This window comes from Mastigoproctus giganteus, chromosome 8 (genome assembly GCF_048544385.1).
Source record: "Mastigoproctus giganteus isolate SK-2022 chromosome 8, ASM4854438v1, whole genome shotgun sequence".
NCBI classification, from domain to species: domain Eukaryota; kingdom Metazoa; phylum Arthropoda; class Arachnida; order Uropygi; family Thelyphonidae; genus Mastigoproctus; species Mastigoproctus giganteus.
The window spans coordinates 187,189,481-187,202,580 of record NC_143582.1 but is presented as its reverse complement, the minus strand read 5'-3'; the positions used below and the strand labels follow the sequence as shown (position 1 = coordinate 187,202,580).

At 37.8% G+C, this 13,100-nt stretch overlaps 1 protein-coding gene across 1 annotated transcript in view; it reads right to left on the bottom strand.

Annotated features, from left to right (window-relative positions):
• LOC150082073 (glutamate receptor 1-like) overlaps positions 1-13,100 on the bottom strand; it is a 60,831-nt gene that overhangs the window by 37,239 nt on the left and 10,492 nt on the right. Inside the window, exon 2 of the mRNA XM_090380421.1 lies at positions 7,309-7,463. The gene's annotated coding sequence lies outside the window, so the exon portion shown is untranslated. The remainder of the gene's footprint in view (positions 1-7,308; positions 7,464-13,100) is intronic.

Sequence of the window (13,100 nt, the reverse complement as noted above, 5' to 3'; positions counted from 1 at the left end):
TGCAAGGAGTAAATGTAGAGATAATAATACATTGTCCCACATTCCTCTTCATCTATATCAGCATTTCCCAAATTGTGGTCTGTGGAAATAGCGGTACTCTAGAGAAGGGGTTGGCAACCTTTTTTGTGTAAGAGCCATTTTTGATCTAATTAAAAAAGAGAGAGAATCCGAAGAGCCACATCTCAACTCAAGCTGGGAGGAGGGGAGTTTTTTAAGAAATGTAATAGGATGGGAAGGTGTTTTATTAAAAATATATATACTGTATTTTGAAATATTATTTATGAATACTGAAAAAAATGTAACAAACATCCAATTAGGTACGAATTAATGTGACTTTTGCTGCTGAACTTTTTGAGCCAGTCTCTCAACATTGGGCGAGTATGCTGTAATTTTCATCTTTAGGCATGCTGAGAGACTCGCATTGTTCAGATGGTTTCTTGATTTATTTTTAATATAGTTCATGTTTAAAAATATTTGCCTGCAGAAATTTGTTGAACCAAAAACTGAGAGAAGTCCAAACGGAAATATTTTCAAATTTATATACACATCTGGTAACCACTCCACAGATCGAACACAATTTGGTCCTGCTTTTTCAACTCATCTATCGCCATCCATTTATTCAGAATTGCAAGGGCAGCCTTTTGCCTTTCCAAATCCTCAATTCAGGTTTTTAGGCATTTTAGTCTTGCACTCCACATGCCCTTGATTTTTAAGTCCTCAAACTCAATTTCAAATTGTACTTCATGTGGGCTAAAAGTTAAAGAGCCGTAGTTACATGCTCAAAGAGCTGCACGTGGCTTGCGAGCCGTGGGTTACTGATCCCTGCCCTAGAGAATCCATGAATAATGAATAAAATTTCTTATAAATATTTAAAAACAAAGAATTTACAGCAGAGGAGCAATTTTTTTTAAGCTGGAGGGTCTGTGAAAAATTTCTCAAGCTGGGAGGAGACAAGTCCTTGTGTCACTAAAGTTTGAGAATCACTGATCTACACACACATAAGTGATCAGAGATAGGGAGCCTTGCAACAGGTCTGAATTCTAACCAGATATATAAAACAGTTATCTTGAGGCCTGTAATTTAGCAAAGACTGCAACAATTTTTGGCCCAAGTTTTGCTGCATTAATTAGATTATTTTTTGAAATATGATGCAAGTAACTCGTTGCACAAGTAACACAGTGGAATCATTACCATTCTTCCCATACTGGGAGGAAAAGGCCTGGGTTCAAATCCTATCAATGATTTGAGGAACTTTAATGGGCTTTTTTTCACTCCGTGGCTGGGTTAGTTGGTCTCAGGTGTAGATAGCAAGATCCTCCCACCATAAACTTGGGTTTTTCATACAGCAACCAGGCATATCAACAAGAGAACACATGCAATTGACGAACACAATACACTTGGGCAGATGAATGCATATATTGGGTGGCCTTAGTGTGACATTTTCCTGTTCTGTCTATTACTATTCAAAATAAACTGGGAAATGTACTAAGCTGGTAATTTAGAAGAAGGGCAAGACCAAATTTCAAGAATATTTTCCTACATGCAAACTAACTGAACTTCTCCCTTGCCATTCACTTCTTCCAAAGTGAATAAAATTTTTTAGTACCTATGGACAAATATTGGAAATATGCCTTTGCTTTTCATTATTTTTATTTAATTAAATAATTATTTAAGAATTAAATAAATTAAATTAAATTTAATTGATTTAATCATTTAGATATACTAAAATACAATTATATTTTAATATTAATTAAATTATAAAATAAAACATTTACAAAATTAGTATTCAAAGGTTTCAGACTATATAAAAGGCATTTCATGATGATTCGTTTGTATAATAACAATTGTAGGCATATTTTTAAAATGATTATTTTTTTAAATTATAAATTTAGTCATTCTGTGTCTTTAACTACATTTGACACATATGGCTTGGGTCACATTCAAAAATGCCATACTTTTAAATAATAATAACATAAAGAACGTTGGTAAAAAAGAAAAAAATAATAATAATATATATATATATATATATATATAATAAGTAATATACGGACAATAAGGAAAAAAATGTGGAAAAAGAGTGAAGAAACTAATAAACGAGGGCAGAAGTAGAAAAGAAAAGATAGAAGAGTGGAAGGAATATGTATCTAAAAATTTTGAAAATATTAAATATAAGGAAAATATAGCAAAAGTTATAACCCAATAAATAATAAAATTAGACCCACATCATCTGAGAGTGCCAAGGTCAAAAAGGGGTGAAATATCACAAATATGACAATAAACCAACCACAAAAGAAAAAAATAGAAAAAGAACAAATAAAGTAGGAACAAATAATACACGACCATTGCACCAATCTCGTCAGAGGGCCCTTAGATACAACAGCTATGAATGCTGTACAAGGGGCAATTGTAACCAGCAATCAATTGAATATATGTATATATGTATATTCATGTCGATGGTGGCTCCTAGGCTTCCACCTATGTACTCTATAATTGATGTAAAACTTATTCTAACCAATTGAATAAATAAATTAACTGCATTTCAAATGTAAATGCATATTACTGCAACAAACAATGACAGACATTCACTCAAATGCCAGCCCACCAAATCAATAGAGATACGGAGGCTCTACTGCAGTAACTGACCAGTGACTAGCTTCACTATTTTGTCAATTATTGCATTAGGGCCTCCTATAAATTTTGTTATGTTGTTGTTATTTAGGAGCATTAGCAACTAAGGCCATTTTGCTCCGGGGATATGCGTGGTCATTCCCTGACCTTTCCGCATCCTCCGTATTTGGTGGTCACGGGCTCGAACCCTGGTCTAATCAAGAAGAAGCGTGTGCTACGCACTGCCGCTCCTGCTCACCTGGCTACAGAGGCACCTTATAAATTTTGTTTCATTATTATTATTATTAACCATATGGTGCAAGGAAGCCTGAGGCTTTTGCTGCACCAGCGAAAAAAATAAAAAATTCTGAGTTACCCTGAGGGGGGGGGGGGAGAAAGAGAGAGTCAGATCAGAAGTAGAAGGAAGAGAATGATGATATCCAGCTCAGAACCGTGGGTGTGCCAAGCCCATACTCACTAGATGTGAGACCCTGGGTTAGTTATATTTATATCTATTTTTTCTTTTGTGGTTTTTTTGTCATATTTGTGATATTTCACCCCTTTTTGGTCTCAGCGCTCTTAGGCGACGCCGGTCTAAATTTAATTTATTGGCTTATAACTTTGGATATATTTGCCTTATATTTAATATTTTCAAAATTTTTGGATACATATTCCTTCCAATCTCCTTTCTTTTCTTCACCACTTCTGTTCTTGTTTATTAGTTTCTTTGTTCTTTTTTCCTTATTGCTTTTGCATTACTTAATATATATAATATGCAACATGTTGGATATTGCATATGCAGCTACTTATCTTCACAGTCTTCTTTACTGCTTTATTTTTACTCTTCTTTATATTATGAAGAATTATGCTTAGCGAGTATATGTATATGTATATATATATATATATTGTTTGTCTTATTCTTATATATTTTTTCTTTTGTGGTTGGTTTATTGTGTCATTTTAGTGATATTTAATTTTTTTTTTTTGTCTCGGCATTCTCTCCTCTGAGCGTCTAAATTCATTATTTGCCTTAAAATTTCGGCTATATTTTTCCTATACTTAATATTTTTCTAAAAAAATTTTTCAACATATATTTCTACCATGCATCTTCCATTTCCACTTCTGACTTCATTATTATTTATTTGTTTGTTTGCTCATTTTCTGCTTTTTTAATATACATATATATATATATATACATATAAATTAAATTAAATTTTCTGTTTATACTGCGGTATGACAACCAAGTCAGTAGAGTTTACAATAAATCGTCGATACAAACATTTATCGTATTTAGTAGTCACGGGCTTGAACCCCGGTTCACTCAAAGAACGGGTGCTATGCACTCTCGCTCCTGACCACTCGGCTACGTGGTGCCTCCGTAGCCAGGTGGGAAGGAGCAGCAGTGCGTAGCACACGCTTCTTGATTAGACTGGGGTTCGAGCCCATCACCACCAAATACGGATGATGTGGAAAGGTCAGAGAATGACCACCACATATCCCGGAGCAATATGGCCTTAGTTTCTAGTGCTCCTAAAAACCAAATAAAACAAACAAAACAAAAAAAACTTGGCTACGTCAGGCCTATATATATATATATATATATATATTCTCACTATACAAGTGTAATTAAAATATACACAAACAAAAGCATAACAACCATTTGTTATGCCAAAGTTACTGTATCCACTGGAGGAGGGGGGGGAGTCATACCCAAAAACAACTTTATCCATTAGGTCTATTGTGTTTAAATTACATGAGTTCCTGGCTGGTTTCCCTGTTTTACTCGACAAAAATACCCGAGTTTCCGAAGAGAAAAAAGCGAGTTAGTCAGCCTTGCCTGAGAGACTAACAATGATTAACAACTGACCGAAAAAAAATTCATATCCATGGCGTAAAAAAAATTGTGAAGAATTATATGTGCTGAGCATGCATAGCAGAAGTTAAGGGAAACTTCTTGAGAATCGTTTATTATTATTATTAGCCATATGGTGCAAAGAAAACTGAGGCTTATGCTGCACCAGCCAAAAAAAAATTTCTAAATTACCCTGAGAGAGAGAGAGAGAGAGAAAAAAAGAAGGGAATCACCAAGAAAGAGAAGAATGATGATATCCAGCTCAGGACCCTGGGTGTGCCAAGCCCATACTCACTAGATGTGAGCCCTTTTGAAACGTTTATTATTTCAATGTTACAGTGGTTTAATATTTTACACTTGTTTTACAAGTTTATTACAAAGTTTTTACAGATCTCTCCTTTGTACTCAATGAAGGTAGCTTCAGTGGTCGCAGTGCACATATAACCCTTACAACGCGCACTATTAGTCTTCGGCATGTTGAATTATAAATTTTTTCCCGTCGAAATTTTTTATGAAATGCGGTAGAGAATGACGAAAAAAATATTTTGTTTTTTAAATTTTTATAATCGGATTGCTAGGTGAGATATTACGATTTAAAACGTAAACGCGACACGAGTGCGAGTTACACCACGGACGCGCTGTAGGGGTACTCATTGCGCCATGCGTCCCTGCACGTCAATTCGTGTCACATTGTCGTGGGGATTTTTGTAAATCCACGGGCGCAAGTTTCTCCCATGTGAAAACTGCCTGGGGCGCGCTTAAAGAAGTTTAACTTTAAAAATAACAAAACATAAAAGTTCCGGATAGTGATTATAACCACTGTGCTACCGAGAGGACGGTTCAGCGCATGTTCCACAAGTAAGGAGGTTGCCGGTTTGAATAACGCTGTCACAAAACATGCATGGCCTACATTGGACTGCTGAGGAGAAAATCCAGCTGCTCATAATATTCGGTATGTAAGCAGTCAATGTAACCCATTCTGACTTCGGCCGTTTATAAAAAAATAAATATATTATTATTTATATATGGTAATCGCAGTCCACTCGATGTTGCGATTGGAATTTTTGGTCGATCGCTTTGTTTTCTAACTAAGAATCTAAAAGTAAGCGAGGTATCGTTGTAAAATGTGCCATATTCCCTGTGGTATCACGTTTTTGTGTCTGTCAAGTTCGTCCAGATGTTTCCTGAAACTTCTTAGAATAACACGCAGTGGCACTGGGTGTTATTCTCCAGTAGCTATTGGAGTACTGGGCCAGTGCTCCAATAGCTACTGCTGGAGTAAGTGGCTTTCTTCTCCCAGAGACCTAGACTTCAATTTGTAGATCCCAATTCTAAACGTATTGGCCAGTTCTCAATGACCATTCTCAATTTTGAATAATCTCCATTCTGAATAACCATTCTCAACAAACGAGTAATTGAGACTGACCAATGGCAGATTAGCTAAATACAAAGGGTACTAGGAAAGTTTTGCAATATGACGCAACAATGAATCACAGGAAGCTGCTTGTTGCTGCATGTTGAGACATGTTCATACGTGCATAGTAGCCGCCGCGCCAAGTCGATGGGCTCAGTTATTCATTAGTAGTGAGAGTGTAAAGTGCTTGCGATGGCATCGTGGTCACGAAATGAGATAAGGACAGTTTTGCAGTATAATTTCGTGCGTGGTTTAACCATAGACCAGTGCTTAGAAGAAATGACTCTTGCACTAGATGATGATTGTCCACATCGTACAACGATATTCAGGTGGCATAGAGAATTCCAAAGGGGAAATTTCACTCTGGAGGATTCTGAGAGGCCGGGAAGGCCACGAACATCAGTTACGGAGGAAAACGTTACTGCTGTGAGGAAAATGCTTGACGAAAACAGGCGAGTGACCTACCAACAGATAGAGGATACTTTGGGCCTAAATGCACCAGCAATTCGTTCGATTCTGCAAGATCATTTGCACGTGAAGAAACTTTGTTCTCTCTGGGTGCCGCATCAACTGACTGAAGAGCAGATGACATGACGTGTGACTTGGTGCCGGGAGATGTTAAAAAAGTTTGATAAGGGACAATCTCGGTATGTGAACAAACATCGTGACAGGTGACGAGACTTGGCTGTACTATTACGATCTGCCGACCAAGGCTCAAAACAACGTTTGGGTCTTTGATGATGACGACACACTGGTAATTGTCAGAAAATCCGATCTGTAAAGAATAAAATGATAGCTGTATTTTTCAAATCGGGTGGAATTGTGGAACGTGTCGTTTTGGGACACGCAGAAGACAGTCACAGCTAAGTGGTATACTGAACAATGCCTGCCTAAAGTCATTGGATCTATGAAGAACCTGCGGCTTAAAGTCAAGAATGAATGACACTGGTACCGCCACACGATAACGCTAAAGCTCACCGCGCCAAAGCCTGCACCGAATATTTGACCACGACAGGACTGAAACTTCTCGAGCACCCTCCCTACAGTCCAGCCCTTGCTCCCTGCGACTTTGCACTGTTCCCGCATTTGAAAATGAAGCTAAAAGGGAGGCGGTTTTCCAGTGATGAGGACCTTCTACGGACTTGGGACAACGAGTGTGCTTTACTCCCTAGTGAAACTTGGCAGAACTGGTTTAAAGATTGTTTCGGAGGATGGAGAGGTGTATTGAATGTAGAGGAAATTACTTTGAAAAAATTAAATAAACAAAGCTGTATTGCAAAACTTTCCTAGTACCCTTTGTATATAATCATATCATATAGATCTCATACCCAAATATCGCACCTTCCCGTCTTGAATAGAAATAAAACTGTATGATTTATTCGACTCTCAAACGTTTATTAAGGTAAGAGTACACAAATCGCAATAACAACATTACCTGCATGATGTAGTTCCACTAAATCATTAGTACGTAGTTTCTCTTCTATCAGCTGTACCGAAAACTGAGAATGACCTGTAATATTTACTTCAAAATGCAGAAGGCTAACTTGATAGCTGTAGACGCAGCTTCTTCTCCAGGAAAAGTTATTACGCCTAATCGAAATAAAATATTAAATAGGTTAAAGAGAATCTGTATTTAATGAATTTTCTGAATAATTTCGCAGCCTTTATTTTATAAAACCAAAAATTAAAATTATGTAATTTTAATTATTGTTCGCTATGTCGATAGCCGACTTAGCCTCACACGCAGTGAATCTATCTCCTTTTTTTTTTTTTTTTTTTTTTAAACCTTTAAGCGTTTGGATGTAAACAGAGAGCTGCGTGCAGGGCCGGTGCTATCATTAGGCCAACTAGGTATCTTCCTAGGGCACAGATCTCAGAGGGGTAGGGTTTATACAGATTATTTTTTTAACCCATGTAAAAAATGCAACTGACAATTTATATTTTTTTTATTTTAAGATAAATACCACAACAGTGCTATTAATTATAAGGTCTTATATAAAATTTCTATACTCTGTTTTTTTTATTTATCCTATTTATATGTTGTTCTATTTTTCTTTTTGAAATTTAGTGATATTTTTGCCTAAGAAAAAAATCTCTTATTCTTCTTAGTTGGTGACATGTGTTGGTTACAGCTGGATACAGCCTCCGTAGCCGAGTGGGAGTGCAGTCGCACATGCTCTTTGAGTAGACTGGGGTTCAAGCCCCTGCCTGCTTGTTGGTTGATCTGCTGACTAGCGTGGTAGATTATGGTCCATTTCCCTCAACATGAATTGTTGAGGAGGCTTCCATCCTGCAGTGGGTTGATAATGGCTGCACTTTACTTTTTTTTTTACAGGGTAACTCAAAGTTTTTTTTTTTTTTTTGTCTGGTACAGCATAAGCCTCCGACTTCCTTGTACCACATGACTAATAATAATAATACGTTACGTCAAGAATTGGTGACAAAATTTGCAAAGGAAAAGTCACGCAAAGTGAGATTTTGATGTGCCTGAAACTTTTAAGAGACTTAAATTTTAATATCACAATTCACAAGATTATTCAAAATGATTTGTGTGCTAAAACATTTTCTTTTGTATTTGAGAAAAATAATCAAAGATTGTTGTACTACTTATTCTTGCAATTTAAAATAAACTTAGCAGTTTCAAGTTTTGTGCTTTTCATTTTTTCTACAAGACATCTGTTTTTGAAAATTGCAGTTGCCAATTTTTTTTCGGGGGGTGCAAGTAGTTAGCCTTGCCTAGGGCGCAAAATAGCCTGGCACGTCACTGTTTGCATGCCTTTTCTGTAGATACTTCCATGGACATTGTTCTTCTGAATTGGCTTCTATAATCCCCACTCTCTCTTCCAAAACAGTCTGAACACGTGCCACAACCAATCAGCATCATTTTACTGTCCAACTTCAAACTCACAGAACCAACTTTTCTTAATTTATTCATTCAACTTCCGTTTTCTGGGACGACCTTTCTTCAACCATCCTGAAAATTACAAACTAGAAATTCAAGTCTAATGTCAACAAGTATCTTCTCAACCTTCAGCCCATGAACGGTACTAAGTACTATAGCTTCTAATACCCCTCGTGCTTGGGGGTTTCATAAAAAAATAAAAAAGAAATATGCTACTCTGAATAAATGGCACCTGCTTTCCTCGGCTTCCACGTTAGCACTGCCCTGATTACCCAAGAATTCGAGAGCTAACGAGAGTCCCAATGCAAAGTGCATGATGCCCCTCCCCTTGTCTTTGTATACGTGTTTGCGCGTGTGCAAGGTTAAAAAGCAACAAGTCACTTCTAACATATAATAAATCAATAGGATAAAAAATAATAAAATAAAGCATTTTTTATTATTTTAAGTTTGTAGTTTTTTGCCGATTATTAAGAATGAAGTTAATTACTTAAAGAGTGTAATATTAAAGTCTCTGCTGGCGTCCGTGAAGAATTGCGGGCCCTGGTACTGTTCATCCCGACCTTCTTCCATCTCCCGTCGGACCTGCTGCTTATATTAACCTCAGTAACCATGCGCTTTAACTGACATAAACATGAATCCTTCAGCCAGTCTAGAAAACCTGAAAGACTTCCTACTTTTTTGACAGCTACGAGTATTTCACTACAGCCCTCATCAGTGGGAGGCCCCGAGTAAATCAGAAAAAAAAAAAAAAAAAAATAATAATAACTGTTGGAGGTGCCACGGCCTATAGGCCATAGCCAGTCCGCCCCCGGTATGAAAATAATATTAAGAATCAGTCTCTGACTAAATATATTAAGACCTCCCTTTGAACCCCTGTAGTCGACTCTTACGATTTCTATTAGTTGTTCTGCAATTTAAGTTCACAATATAAACTATGAACTTAAATTATAGAGCATGGTGGGCCTGAAATAAGAGTAGAATAAAGGACTTAAGAGAGCCTCACTTATGATAAAGCACAGCTGTTTCGCTGCAGCTGCCGGAAGTTTAAAATCTTCTTATTATACTGTACATGCTCCAGTTATTTTATCAACATATATCACCAATATCAAGGGCCAAAAAGTAGATATAGGGCGAGTTATGTTTCCAGTTTCCACCATTACATACAGTGTATTTTAATTTATTTATGAGAATGTGTGGACTCATCTTTTCTCAACCTTTTTAGGAACGTGATCCATATTCATATTTCATCCATATTCTCTATCCAATAAGATCTTATGTAACAATACAGAAATATTGACATTCTAAAATATTTACTGTCAATATGGTGAGTATGGGCTTGGCACACCCAGGGTCCTGAGCTGGATAGGATATCATCATTCTTCTCTTTCTTGGTGATTCCCTTCTACTTCTGACTCTCTCTCTCTCTCTCTCTCTCTCTCTCTCTCTCTCAGGGTAATTCAGATTTTTTTTTTTTTTGGCTCATGCAGCATAAGCCTCAGGCTTCCTTGCACCATATAGCTAATAATAATAATAATAATAATAATAATAATAAGTTTTTTTATTTGCTACAGACATATTTGTAGATGCCAAAAATACTGCTTTTATGACTTTAGTAACACATTGATTTAATTTATCATATAATGTTTTTAATTGTTTCATTTTTTTATTATTATTTATTATGTTCATTTTTCTTTCTTTATTTATTTTTTTAAATTTCTTATAAATTTCATAAGATCCATTACGAATGTCGGCGATCCAAGTTTGGGATCATGACCAAGGTTGAGAAACACCCCCATAACACATCATATTTCAAAATATTAATAACGTCGATTATCGAAACATAGATTATAAGAAACATCAATTATCATTATTGAATCCTTTATTGAATATTCCTATCTTGACATGAAAACTGTGCAGGAGAAACACAGAAATGTTACTCGTCACAGCTCGAATAAAGTAAAGTGTTCGATGTCTAACGGCCCCAGGGGTTCCCCCCATCTCCGCGTTGTGTACTCTGTTTGTGTAGCACAGAACTCTGTGAAGGTCAGAGGTTTAAAAAGTGTAATGTGTGTGTGTTAGCATTGTGTAGTGTCATGTTATGTTGTTCTTCTAACCATTTAGCCATTGGGCCGCTAGTGGGACCCCCGATGAGGCAGGTCAGGCAGTAGAGGGATCGCTAAAGTACTCTGGCGGGCCCTGCCACCTAATTTCCGAAGATTTCAGAGGCAAGGGCCTAAAAAAGAATAAATAAATAAAAATATAATAATAATATAATAAAAAATATAAAATAAATAGATAAAGTAAAAAAAAAATGCGAGACAAGTTAGAGTAGGAATAGAGTCTGAAGGAGGGGGGATAGGTGAAACATGGGGATGATAGGGAAGACAACCCCAACCTAATCAGTGGGGACAAACCCCACCAGGATAAATAAAAGAGGGGAGCAGTGGGTGGGATGGAAAACCGTCCCCTCCCCTGCCCAGGGGATGGGGATTAAAAGTGAACTGGACAAGAGCGCCCCCGTTCAGGTCGCCAATGTCAACACTCACTGTCAGGTAATGGATCCATTAACCCAGACAAGAAGTACTTTCAGGAAGCTGGCATGTGGTGTTATTTTGCAACCTCCAGGTGTTTCTTGAGCTTTGGTGTTATTTTGCCTCCTCTGGGTGTTTTTTGGGTCTTCCTATAATGGCCATTGTCCGGAGAGGTCAGGTCCAGTTTAACTGACTCTAATAGGACTAAGTCACAGTTAGCTGTTTATCCGTGTCTCTCATTGAAAGCATCATTATTTTGTCAGTTCGTCCATATGGTTTGTCAATTTATCCGTGTCTCTCATTGAAAGCATCATTATTTTGTCAGTTCGTCCATATGGTTTGTCAATTTCTGGTCAGTGTTCCATGGCATGCATTTAAAAGGTCCATGTCAGTGTCCATGAGCTAACAGTTTCAAGTCCCGGGTTGTCAAGTTGGGTGATGTTATTTTTCAGTTGCCTTTCATTAGAAGTATTTATTTTGTTGGTCATTTATGTCAGGTCAGTTTGTCTAGGTAATTTGTCCATTTCCATTCAGTTTAGTCATATATCACAGCTCGAATAATCGGGTCAGGAGTTCACATATACACTCAGTGATCACTGAATTATGAACAACTTACCTAAAATCGTGTTGGGCCACCGTTCGCACCGCTATTCGCCTAGACATTGACTCCACTAGATCTGAAGACGTCCACAGGGACCTGCAAAGCTTTCCACAGTTGGAATAGATGACGATTGCGTGTCTATATGCCCCAATTCCCGTTCTAAACGTCCCACAGGTATTCACTTGGATTGAGGTTAGGCGAATTTGGAGACCAATCAGGATGGGTGATATCTTCACTGTGTTCTTCGAACCACCTGTGCACAGTGCATGCCCAATGATATGGCACATTATCGTCTTGCAAAATCCCGTTTCTATCCAGAAAACATTCAACATGGAAGGGTGCAAATGGTCACCTGAGAGCTGCTGTTAAATAAATTACCATTTTAGGACACCCGAATATTAATTCATCTATCATGCCGTGTGTCTTATGTTTGTAAATTGTGTGTGTTCTATGGTCGATTTGTCTGTTTTGCTGGACGAAAAACCCGAGTTTCTTGGGGGTGGGGAGAACTTTCTCTCTACGTCTGAGACCGACTAACTTATTCACGGAATGAAAAAAGTCCATAAAAGTTCCTCACATCATTGACGCGATTCGAACCGAGCCTTCTTCACCTGGTGGGGGAGGACAATAACGAAACCACTGTGCTACTCGCGGCGCAGACAAGAGCTGCTGTTAGATATTCGTCTATACGCACTAGGGCTCCTAGTTCTTGCCAGAAAAATATTCCCCATATTAAGCAACCACCGCCACCTACCTGGACAGTGGGCACCATGCACAATGAGTCCATGGGCTCATGTTGCTGCCATCACATACGAAGGCGTCTGTCGGCGTGATGCACCTAATATTTGGATACATCCAACCAGCAAACTCGTTTCCAGTCCTCCAGTGTCCAACCAGCTTGTTGTTGACACTACAGCATTCGGTCGACAATGATCAACAGTGATGCCTATTGAGTCATCTACTGTAAAACCCGATGCGTTTGAGTGACCAATTTTGGATATTTTTCTTGCATTCCCCATATATTACAATGTCAACAGTTGCACAGTTACATGCTGTTGAGCTCGTACAACGCGCTGCATCCTTCGCGCACCACGAGCATCCACCTTGCGTAATCCTTTACAGCTCTGCCGGAGTAAGGTAGTTTGACCCGTTTGACATCATTCTTTGTGCACAATAACCACAGTCGGCCGTAA